This window comes from Ovis canadensis, chromosome 6 (genome assembly GCF_042477335.2).
Source record: "Ovis canadensis isolate MfBH-ARS-UI-01 breed Bighorn chromosome 6, ARS-UI_OviCan_v2, whole genome shotgun sequence".
Taxonomy (NCBI): domain Eukaryota; kingdom Metazoa; phylum Chordata; class Mammalia; order Artiodactyla; family Bovidae; genus Ovis; species Ovis canadensis.
The window spans coordinates 108121035-108133871 of NC_091250.1; the positions used below are offsets into that span (position 1 = coordinate 108121035).

General features: G+C 43.3%; 1 protein-coding gene and 1 pseudogene across 2 annotated transcripts in view; one reads left to right on the forward strand and one right to left on the reverse strand.

Annotated features, from left to right (window-relative positions):
- The window catches only part of SHROOM3 (shroom family member 3), a 330073-nt gene that overhangs the window by 218760 nt on the left and 98476 nt on the right, over window positions 1-12837 (forward strand). The window lies entirely within an intron of this gene.
- LOC138442663 (large ribosomal subunit protein eL37 pseudogene) lies at window positions 12527-12820 on the reverse strand (annotated as a pseudogene).

A 12837-nucleotide genomic window follows, 5' to 3' on the forward strand; every position in this document is an offset into this window, starting at 1 on the left:
TTCTGCTTGTTTTTTTCTGCTTTGGGTGTCAAATCTAAAAATCACTGCCATACTGATGTGAAGGAGCTTACCCGCTGTGTTTTCTTCCCAGAGTTTTATGATTTCAGATCTTATGTTCAAGTCTTTAGTCCATTTGGAGTTGATTTTTGTGTACGGTGTAAGATACTGGTCCAGTTTCATTCTTTTGCATGTGCCTGTCCAGTTTTCTCAACATAATTTATGGAAGAGATTTTCCTTTTGCATTGTATATTTATGGCTCTTTGTCACAAATTAATTGGCCATATATGCATGGGTTGATTTCTGAGCTTTCTATTTTGTTCCTTCGTGTGTCTGTTATTATGCCAGCATCACGCTGTTTTGATTATAGTATATTATATGCTATGGTAATAGCTTTGTAATGTAGTTTAAAATCATCAAGTGTGATTCCTCCAGCTTGTCCTTCTCAAGATGGCTTTGTCTATTTGGGGTCTTTTGTGGTTCCATACAACTTTAGGATTATTTGTTCTATTTCTGTGAAAAATACCAATTGAATTTTGATAGGGATTGCATCGAATCTATCAGTGGCTTTAGGTAATTTGGAAATTTTACAATATTAATTTTATTAATTTTTCCAGTACATGAGTACAGAATATCTTACAATTTATTTATGTCTTCTACAATTTCTTTCATCAGTGACTGTATAATTTTCAGTGTAGGTGTCTTTCACCTCCTTGGTTAAATTTATTGCTAGATATTTATTCTTCTTGATGCAACTGTAAGTGGGATTATTTTCTTAATTTCTAGAATCTAGTATTTTGATGACCTGTGATGTATGCAATAACAGTCATTAGGTGATTGCTGTGGATGGCAATTATTGCAACCTTGGTAGGTTGTTCACTTCTTAATACAGCTCATAATAACCATCTGTATTAGTCTGCTCAGTTTGCCATAACAGAACACCATAGTGTGCATGGCTTGAACAATAGAATCTTATTTTCTCACAGTTCCGGAAGCTGAAAAGTTCAAGGTCAACATCAAGCTTTCAGCAAGTCTTGGCTTCTTATGAGAGCTTTTTCCTGGTTTGTAGATGGCCACCTTCTGTATCTCCATGTGGCCTTTCCTGGGTACCTGCAAAAGTGTAGCAGAAAGAGAAAGGAGAAATGAGCTCTTTGGTTCTCTTGTTATTTTTGTTGTTATTCAGTGGCTAAGTCATATCTGACTCTGTGAACCCATGGACTGCAGTGCAACAGACTTTCCTGTGTCTTCCCTTGGTGTCTCTTATAAGGACACTGCTGCTGCTGCTGCTGCTGCTAAGTCGCTTCAGTCGTGTCTGACTCTGTGTGACCCCATAGACAGCAGCCCACCAGGCTCCCCCATCCCTGGGATTCTCTAGGCAAGAACACTGGAGTGGGTTGCCATTTCCTTCTCCAATGCATGAAAGTGAAAAGTCAAAGTGAAGTCATTCAGTTGTGTCCGACTCTTCGCGACCCCATGGACTACAGCCTACCAGGCTCCTCTGTCCATGGCATTTTCCAGGCAAGAGTACTGGAGTGGGGTGCCATTGCCTTCTCCATATAAGGACACTAATCCTTTTAAATTAGTGCCTCTGTCTTATGACCTTGTTTAACCTTACTTTCTCAGAGGCCATTATCTCCAAGTACAACCATATTGGGGTTAGGGTTTCAACATATGAATTTGGCAAGGGACACAAACATTCAGTCTTTGACACCACATAATAAGTAAGGAAATGGCAACCCACTGCAGTATTCTTGCCCGGAGAATGCCATGGACAGAGGAGCCTGGCAGGCTACAGTCTGTGGGGTTGCAAGGGTCAGACGTGACTTAGTGATGAAACTACTACTACTGATAAGTAAGAAGTTAGGGAACTGTTGAGCTGGCAAAGGCTTCCCACCACACTTGCACATCAGTGGGTAATGCTTTTGCCACTTTGAGGATAGTTGGATGGGTAGCTCACAAGCCATCCAGAAACCTATCAGCAGGCTAGTGCTGCATTTTCTGTTTGTTTAAATTCTAAATGAGCTAATTGCCCAAGCTAAGAAATACCACATCCTTGGCTTAACCAACAGAAGCCTCTTCATTGCACATTTACTTGAACTCCCTTAAGGTAATGTTTAATGGCACTATAGCCAAGGGGAAATTTTCCATCATAACACATCATTTTAGGATGTTGGTTACCTATCCAGCAAATCAGGTCCTTGGCAAGGGAAACTTTACAGAGTCCAGCTTCACCTCCCCTGAACTTCTACCTGGGTATGGTTTTAATGGTGGACAAAGCCATTATTTCAGAATTTAAAGGGTTTTCAAGAAAAAGGCAAGTCATTCCTGCTTATATTAGGACTCAAAGCTACTTTATTGAAAGTTATGGTTTCATCATATGATTTGTATTGGCAGAAGGGGATGCCTCATCTCAGCTTGGAAATTCTAGGCTGAGCTGAGTGTTAAATTTAATTACCAAAAAGATGGATTCCACCACTTCTATGCCAGTGTGTATTAAGCAAGGGCAAACATAACCAGCGTTGGCAATCAGTTTTAGCAGTTTAATAATTTGAATAGATAAAGAAAAAAGGGAGTTGGTAAGACAAGAAAAATGGCTCATCTCAAAAGCAAAAAGACATCTGGACTGATAAGAGGACAGCTGAAAGAGGAGCTGAAGATAACCATGAGAAACTGATCATAAATTTGCCTCAGGGTTCAGACAGGAGGTCATGCAGCTGAATTATAAGCAGGGGTCACTCTGGTGAATTTAGAACTTACATCCTGGTTTTGCTACCTCTAGGCAGCCTCCTTCACCATGCACCTCATCTCCAAACTCTCAATAGTGAAATACGTGTGGATGAAAAGAATTGCCCAATATGAATAAGTAATCCCAGTATATACGTCATTGATGGGACGACGTTCCCTGAGAAGTGGGTCAGCCTGTGCCCCATGACACAGGCTACTGCCTCACCTGTGTTGTGTCAGATGGCTAATAAACGAAACTCACCTGACAGCTTGAAAGTTTTCATTGTTACGCTTCCCTTGTGATCCCGGAGAGGCCAGGCCTTATTGGAGAGGGTGTTCAAGTTATGAGTTCACGCAAGATGTGAAATACTTTTGAGTGTGTGTGTGTGTTCCAACAACACCACAGCTGGTGAACTAACAGATATACCCACACGGTCCAGGTATTCTAGCTGGTTGTTTAGGGTTGCAGGCCTGGGGCAGGTGTGTTGTGTATGTGTGTGTTAGAGAGAGAGCCATGTGTCATACTCCACTGGACTTTGCCTTATATAGTGTGTTTGTAAAAGTAGAATGGAACTCCCTCTGGTCTGATGCTGTGAAGTGAGCAAATATCACACAGAACTGCTCGATAAACTGAAAACAGTAAACTGTCCAATTATATGATGTATATATATCATGATTATCATTCCTGGCAATGGTGCCAGCATCAGGAATCCTGTATTGAGATCTTCCGTGTTCCAGATCCTGTTCTGGAGCAGGATTTTTCAGTTTGGGCTCCTATCAATATTAGCAATTGGGGCTGGATAATTCTCCGTTGTGGGTTGTGTGGTAGGGCTGTCCTAGGCTCTGTTAGGCAGCATCCATGGCCTCTATCCACTGGATGCTAGAAGCGCATTCCCTCTCCCTGCTGCCACCACCCCCCCCACCCCCATCGTCGTGATAGCCTGAAGGTTTCCAGGTGCTGAAAAATGTCCCCCTGGGAGCAAAATTACCCCTAGTTGAGAACCAGTGTTTCAGACATAGGGCGTATTTGAGATGGGGCATGGTGTGCACAAAAAGCATGGCCTGGGTCTCACACTGTTGATTTCACTGCCACATTCGCTTTATTTCCTGAGCCCTGGCTGTGTGCCAGGCACAGCGCCAGGTGATGGGGATACAAGGATGAAGAAGACATGCTTTCTGTCCTTACGGAGAAGAGTCTAGTAAGGGAGAAATACTAATAAATAAATAAATTGCCAAACAGATGCAGTGAAATTGACACATGCAGGAGCTGCAAGCTCGTGATAATGGTCAGGAGAGAAAGCGCCTGACCGAGCTTGGGAGGTATCCCAAGAAAGCAGAAGCATCAGAGAAGGCTTTCCTGAGTTGCCTAAACTGAGCTGAGTCTTAAAAGGTGAACAGAGGTGTAATTCAGTGTTGCAACACTGAAGCATAAACAAGATGCAGAGATGAAAAGCAGCCTAGAGAGTGTGTGTGTATTGGGCAGGGGATGCTAAATTCGGGATAGACAGACAGGATGACCTTGTTTGCCAGTCTAAGAGCTTATGCTTTATGCTGGGCCTCCCTTGTGGCTCAGACGGTAAAGAGTCTGCTTGCAATGCAGGAAACCCAGGTTTGATCCCTGGGTCAGGAAGATCCCTTGGGGAAGGGAATGGCAACCTACTCCAGTATTCTTGCCTGGAGAATTTCATGGTCAGGAAGGTGGAGAGCCATTGATGGGCTGTTAGTGAGGCAGTACCATGCTTTTGTTTAAACCTATTGCTGTGGTCAATATGCAGAAAATGGATTTAAGGGACACAAGAGTGAAAGCAGGGAGACCAACTTAGGCCAAGGGATAATGAGGGCTGGAACTAAGGCCATGGAAGGAGGGGATAGATTTGAGAAATCTTGCAGAGATAAGATTGCATGACTTGGTGACTCTTTGGGTGTGAGAGCAGAGGAAGAGGGAGCAAGTCAGGATGACTACCAGTCACGTTTGTTCCAAGGTGCCACTCTCAGGGTCTAGCATGTAGAAAATAACCGAGTGAAGGTAATCCTTGTAATATGCTATTATATCGACAACTTCTTATCTCCATTTTGCAAATGAGAAAATCGAAACCCAGAGGAGGAAAGTTGTTAACCCAAAGTCACACAGCTAGTGACCTGAGCTCTGTTTGGCTGTCTTAACTTCTGCTTTGTCCTGCTGTGTGGCTTTGGCTAAGTGTGGATTAAACTGGTGAAAATGACTTCAGTCAGAAAGAAGTGAACTTTGTTACCATTGGCTTTTATGCTTAGTGGGTGCTTCAGTTCAGTTCAGTTCAGTTCAGTCGCTCAGTCGTGTCCGACTCTTTGCGACCCCATGAATCGCAGCATGCCAGGCCTCCCTGTCCATCACCAACTCCTGGAGTTCACTCAGACTCACATCCATCAAGTCAGTGATGCCATCCAGCCATCTCATCCTCGGTCGTCCCCTTCTCCTCCTGCCTCCAATCCCTCCCAGCATCAGAGTCTTTTCCAATGAGTCAACTCTTCGTATGAGGTGGCCAAAGTACTTACTAAATAGAGAAGTGACTGATGTCATTGAAAATTAAACCAATGTCTGTGTATCATTTTCGGGCATTCCAAATTGTTTAAGGGAAAAAGAAACAGCCTACCAAGTATTACATGCAAGTGGCACCCACCTAAGTGGCAGCTTTCATCTCAGATTCCTGGCACCTACAAGTGAAGTCTTGGGCCCATAGTCCATTGTCAGTCTCTTCAGATTCATGGCCAGGGACATGAGTATAACTCATGCTTGTTAAATGATTTGGCAATTTATATATATATAATACATTTATAATTATAAATGTGTAATCATTAACTATATAAATTAAATCACTAAATATATAATAATATAATATAGTATGTGAATATATGTATAAATTCTGGGTCAATAAGATGATCTCCCATCATTTCTATCCGAAAATATTAAATGTGCCCAAGACCAAGAATGACTATGAGCCAGATAATGGGGGTGATGGTTACCGGGCTAAATATTGAGCGGTATAGATGTCTTTAAAATAAACACAAAGAAATTCCTGTGTCACTTTTCTCCAGGATTGCTCCCCTAACCTTTCTTTCTCCAAATCTAGACTTCAAGGCTCCTAGAAGAACCAAGACACAGAAGTGTAGGATTAGTTGCCCAATTTACTTATATTTTAAGAAAGTGTCCCCAAAGGCCAGTTAAGCCTGCCTGACAGCAGTGACAGGTCTCCTCATCAGAAAACCCCAGAATGATTATAGCCTATGACCTGTGACAGCTCTAAAGACATTAAGAACTGCCAGGAAATGCCACTGGGATTTCTCTCTCTCGGGTCATTGGAAAACAAGGAGGCTTTCATTATTCAGGTTGAGGATTAGAAATTCCTTCCAAAATATTTATGCCAGGCCATTGATATGATGAGAGGTCTCACTCTAAGTATCAGCATATATATTTTAAAAATAATTTTGCACATTGTTTGTGAAATGCAGTCATGTGGAGTGGAAGAAACCCAATATTTGAAGTCCAAGGACTTGGTTTGATTCATTTTTTCAGCTTTTCCCCCGATAGGTCGGTGACAGACACATTCATCCATAGGTCCCTACTCTGTTCAAAGCTATTTGCCTTAATTTGAATGTTTTGCCTTAACCCAAATGTACCTGCTCATTACTAGCTCTAAAAATTAAAACTGGAATATTACCATCTTTTTTGGCATTCTGAACCCAATTCCAGTATGTGCGTGTGTGTGTGGTGGGGATTTCTCCACCCCAAGAAGCAATTCCTTGTCACCAGCAGGAAGTCTGAGAATTCCACTCAATTCTGACACTACACAGAGATGGCATCAAATTCCGTAGATTAAGGGTTCATTTCTACACAAACACACACACTTCAGAACTAGGTGTAGCCCACCTGGTTACCTGTGCTTCTGACCTATACACCACAAATTGGAGGTTGTAGTGATCCCTTCCCACTCAAGAATGACAATCACAAGTCCAGGTTGTTACCTGTGTGTTAGTCTCTCAGACATGTTGGACTCTTTGCGACCCCAAGGACTGTAGTCTGCCAGGCTCCTCTGTCCATGGGATTTTCTGGCAAGAATACTGGAAAGGGTTGCCATTCCCTTCCCCAGGGGATCTTCCCAACCCAGGGGTTCAACTGGGGTCTCCTGCATTGCCCCCGGACCCCTCTTTGGGCTCAGTGAATTTGCTAGAGTGGCTCACAGAACTCAGAAAAACATTTCACTTGTTAGATCACTGGTTTATTGTGAAAGACTGTAACTCAGGACAACTGGATGGAAGAGACACGCAGGGCAAGCTACAGGGAGAGGTTATGTGCTTCCATCCCCTCTCCAGGTGCTCCACCCTCCCCACGGCCCACGCTCAGGCCCAGCCTGAAGCTCTCTGAAATGTCCCCGACCCCCAACCACACACACATGCACATGCATCCTGTTCTATGGAGGCTTTATTGGATAGGCCCAGTTGACTAAACCACTGGCCATTGGTGATTGAAGTCAACCTCCAGGCCCTCTGGGTCTAGGCCTGGGACTGAAAGTTCCAACCCTCTCATCACAAGGTTGTCTGCATTGGCAACCAGACCTCATTAACCTAATAAGAGACACCTGTAAGCTCCTATCAGGAAATTCCAAGAGTTTGGGAGCTGTGAGCCAGGAACTGCAAGTGAAGATCTGAATGATCACATATATGTATAAATCACAACATCTGGCCATCCACTTGAAGTCCTTTCCCTTTGGTTCAAGGTGCTCTCTGCTCTGTTAAAGTAACCAAGCAGTGAGTGCAAGGCTGCTCCAAGTCCCATCAGGGTTGAGATTCTGTTTCCATGGTGCAACAGTGACATCCATTGGCCTGTTGCACTAATTATAGAGGAAGCCTGTTTCTCAGCTCTGTAACTATTGGGTTTCCTGATACACACAAAACACAGAGAACAGACTGTCGCCAAGCCTGACAAGTAGGTCAAGACCGAGTCACACCTGGTCCCCTGCAGACTGTACTGGTTTCAGGACCCTTTCCAAGGACTCGCGTTCTCAGATTGTGGCCACCTGGGTCTTTTCTTGTGGTCACATGGGGCAGTCCTGGAATCGGTCCTATTTTTGTAGACTTTAGTACATTCGTGGGGTTGTTGGGAAACCATTGGTTTGCGATTCAGATATCTCCCTTCACCTCTGAACCTTTTCTACATGAAGTGAAACTGATAACCTGTTTTGTAGTGACCAAAGGCTTTTCCTCATACTTGATAATATATCCCCACAGTCACACAACAGTTGTGACAATTAGGAAAGTTCACATCATGTGGGCTTGGCACCCACCAGACTGTGGAGGAGGGAAGCTGGCCACCAAAATGTCAGGTGTTCAAACCCCAAGCATTGGTGACTTGTGTTCCCTGCCCTAATTGGAATTCACCAGGTTGTTCAGAAACTCTTGCTTCATTTCTGAAAGAACCTTGCTGGGGGGGTGGGGGGGGGCAGGGTCTAAAGACAGAAAAGCCAAGGAAAGGTTATGTGGCTGGATTTGAGATTGAGCCATGACTGTCTTCATGTAGAAAAAGAAAAACCAGGGCTGTTTTTTCATCTCCATAGAGAACATAACAGGAAATAGCAAGACTAAAAATACTTCCATCAACTATGTGTCAGATACTCTGTTAGGTATTAAGAATAAAGGATGAAGAAGACAAACCATTGCATTCACCCAAAGACCTCATTTTCAAGTGAGAGACACAAGCTAGGAACAATGAATTCTAACTGTGTGGTGAGAGTTTAGTAAGCGTTCCTGCAGGAACCCCTTCTAACCCGTGTGTGTGTGTGTGTGTGTGTGTGTGTGCACACGCATGCACACATAACTGGTAGGATCCAAGTAAATGGCCAATGTTGGCACCTTTGGATGGAAAAATGAATAGTCTCAGCTCCACTCAAAGCCAAAATATCAAATACTGCTTAGTATCAAAATCAATCAGGTTGCAAAACTGACAAGTCAGATACCTAAAACTTATATAAAAGAACAAAACCTGTGGATTCCATGTCACTTTGCATCATTTCCTGGTAAAACTTTTTTAAGAAATTATTAGGGCATTGTAACTAGTTTATAGTGTGTGCGTGCTCAGTCGCTTTAGTCATTTTTGACTCTTTGTGACCCTATGGGCTGTAGCCCACCAGGCTCCTCTGTCCATGGGATTCTCCAGGCAAGAATACTGGAGTGGGTTGCCATGCCTTCCTCCAGGAGATTTTCCTGACCCCAGGATTGAACCCATATCTCTTGGGTCTCCTGCATTGGCAGGCAGATTCTTTACAAGTAGTGCCACCTGGGAAGTCCTGATTTATGGTATATGTAGCCAAAACCATCACTGACTCACTAGTAAAGTTTTTCCAAATCATTGTTATGATTAAACAAACAAATGAAAGACTCACCTAAGAAAGAATATCATTGAAATTCCATGCTTCCTTTTCCAATTGACTACCTGAAAATTTGATTCCAGTGCCCACTCTTACTAACTGGTCTCATATTAACTCTCATTGTAAATTCTCAAGGCCCATCCTTTAGCTTACCTCTCCTCTCCCTAGCACAGCTTCCCCATGTGACCTTACTGATTTCCCCTCTGGACAGGGCTGAGTACCAATCACTTCCCACATACCCGTGGAACTTTTTAAGGACAGAATCCAACAGATCGAAGACACTTTGCCAATCAAGTGGCTCTACTACTTTACACTCCCCCCTCCACACACACACACACACGCGCACACACACACATGCACACACACACACACACCACTGTATAACCATTAGAGCTCCTTAGAAAAAGTGCAGCCCACATTTTAAAACACAGTTTCTCATGTTGGCAATTTTGGTTTAAATCCATGTCAGTCAAACTGAGAAAATTTTAGCCTACAATTGTTGGCTCTGTTTAAAGTTCCTTCCCAAGTACCAAAGTGTAAGTCTGAAGAATCCAGTGACATTTCTATGAGCTTTGAGAAGCCTCTCCACCAACTAAAAAAGATGAGTTTACACGGATACAGAGAACAAACTAGCAGTTACTGGTGAGAAGAGGGAAGGGAGGAAGGGCAGTATAGAAAGTAGGGGATTAAGAAGTAGAAACAATTAAGTATAAAATAAGCTGCATGGATATATTGTACAACATGGGGAATATAGCCAATATTTTATAATAACTGTAGGAGTATAACCTTTTAAAATTTTGAATCGCTACATTGTTCACTTGTTACTTATACAATATTATATTGATCCATCAACTATAATTCAATAAAAAGAAGACCTGTAGCAGCCCATCACAACATATTGTGTATTCCCCAGTGTGTTAATACTAAAGAGACCAGGAATGCAGGTGTGCAGCAATATCCCCGGAGGCCTTCGAGGTCAGAGTGCTGGCTGTCACATGGAGGCCACCCCTGTGGGTTGCTGACCCTTGGCCATCAGATCTGAGAGCTGGAAGCTCCACCTCCCTCATACGGGAGTCCCACTTGTCCCTGCGCTCTCAGCTCCCTTCAGAGACCTTCCTGTTTGGGTCGCTGCAGCCCCGTTGGCATCTACGCTGTTTGTGTGTGTTTAGTCCCTCAGTCGTGTCCAACTCTTTGCGACCCCCACAGACTGCAGCCCACCAGGCTCCTCTGGTCCATGGGGGTTCTCCAGGCAAAAATACTGGAGTGTGTTGCCATGCCCTCCTCCAGGGGATCTTCCCAACCCAGGGATTGAACCCAGGTCTCCTGCATTGTAGGCAGATTCTTTACCATCTGAGCCACCAGGGAAGCTCATTTTAGCATTTTGGACCTGGACATAAAATAAACTTATAGTAGGTTTTTACAGGATAATTTGAGTCTCTGGAGTGGTTTGAGGTCCTCAGGAGGCCTCATGTGCTGCAGTCTGTGGGGTCACAAAGCATCGGACACGACTGAGCAACTGAACTGAACTGAACTGAAGATAATCCTCACTGCCCAACAGTTTTTCATCCAGCTGCTCAGAGGGCCAAATGCCCTCACCTCTGGATTAATTCTTCCCCCCTGTGCTTTTAAATGGATACACCTAGTGTTAGTTGCTCAGTCATGTTCAACTCTTTGCTACCGGATGGACTGTAGCCCTCCAGGTTCCTCTGTTCATGGGATTCTCCAGGCAAGAATGCTGGAGTGGGTAGCCATTCCCTTCTCCAGCAGATCTTCCCAACCCAGGGATGGAACCTGGCTCTCATGCATTGCAGGCAGATTCTTTGCCATCTGATCCACCAATTAACACCTTAATAATAACCAGTCTATAACATTACAGGCTTGAATTTTTTAATTTATTTTTCAATATATTTTTATTGAGATATCATTTACAAGCTGAAAGGTATGCTTCAGTATTACAGTTCCATTTTCAGAATCCTGATAAATGTATATACCTGTGTAATCTATACCCCTGTTAAGATAGACCATTTTCATCACCCCCATAAACTCCATGCCCCATCCCAGTCCATCCCCCACCCCCCAAGCATCCAGTATTCTGATTTATTTCACCATAGATTAGATTTGCCTCTTCTAAAGCTTACACATTAAATAACACAGTATGTATTCTTTTGTATGGTATTTTTTTACTCAACATAATGTTCTTAAACTTCATCCATGGTGTTGTCTATGTTCACTGTTTATCCATCCTCCCGCTGATGGACATTTGGGCTGTATCCAGTGTGGGGTTATTATGAATAAAGCTGCTGTGGATGTTAGTGTTCAAGCCCTTTTGTAGACATATGTTCTCATTCTCTTAGATGAGATGCTGGATCATAGGGTAGATGTAGGTTTGCCTAATAAGAAACTTTCATACTATTTTCCAAAGTCATGGCACCATCCTACAATACAGTACCAGTTGCTTCACAACCTTCTTGACATTTGTTGCTGGCAACAAATGTGTTAGTTTCTATTGCTGTGGAATAAATTTACTGCAAACATGGCATCTTAGAGCAGCACAAATATATTAGCTCATAGTTCTACAGGTCAGGAGTCCTGTATGACTCAGTTGAGTTCTATGCTTATGGTCTTAAGGTTGAAATGAAGTATCACCCGGGCTGGGTTCTTATCTGGAGGCTCTTGGAAAAATCCACTTTCGAACTCATTCAGATTGTTGGTTCAGTTCAGTTCCTATGGTTTCCACACTGGCTGTCATTTAGAGCAGTTCTCTGCTCCTAGTGTGTGCGTGCTCAGTTGCTCAGTTGCGTCTGACTCTTTACAACTCCATGGACTATAGCCTTCCAGTCTCCTCTGTCCAAGGAATTTTCCAGGCAAGGATAGTGGAGTAGGTTGCCATTTCCTACTCCAGGAGATCCAACCCGTATCTCCTTCATCTCCTACGCTGGCAGGCAGATTCTTCACCACTGAGCCCCCTGGCTAGCTCATCTGTACCTTTTTCTCACATGGCCCCTTCTATCTTCAAGCTTGCAAAATACATTGATTCCTCACCCACTTCCCTAGACTTCCATGCCCCTAGGTTTAAATCTCTCTGTCTTCCTTACTGCTTTTAAAAAGACTCATCTGATTGGGTCAGACTCACCTGAGTAATCTCTGTATCTTAAGGTCATTCAGCTTGGAAACATAATCGCATCTGCACACCCTCTTCCCAGTAGTACATAAATTAATACTTGATCGGAGTAACCAGGGAGCAGAAGTCTTGGGACCATCTTTAGAGTTCTGCCTATCACAGCAGTCCATGATGAAATTTTAAAACCAGCATCATTTTTAATTATCCAGTTGCTTAAAAACAAAACAAACAAAACAAAACAAAAAAAACCCCAGAACATTTATTGCCCGGCTAATCGTGGAAATCTTTAGGATGAACTGAATGCTGCAACAGCCGCTCGCTTGGGTTTACATGTTGTTCCTTCATGGAATCCATGCCTGAATCTGCGGTATACAATTTTTAGGTGCCTCATTCAACCAGTCTCTGTGGTATTTCATCCTTTAGCTTTAGCACTCCACTTACACTTTCTCTTTTGCTTGGTAAGGTAGCCACACTTGCCACAGGTCAACTTCTGAAGGTGGTAGGCTTTAGAGCCACAGCTGTGGCACAGCGTGTGCATCTTATTCAGATGCTTTCCAAGCAATGATGTTCCATTTGTCATCTTGCTTCTGCCGCTGA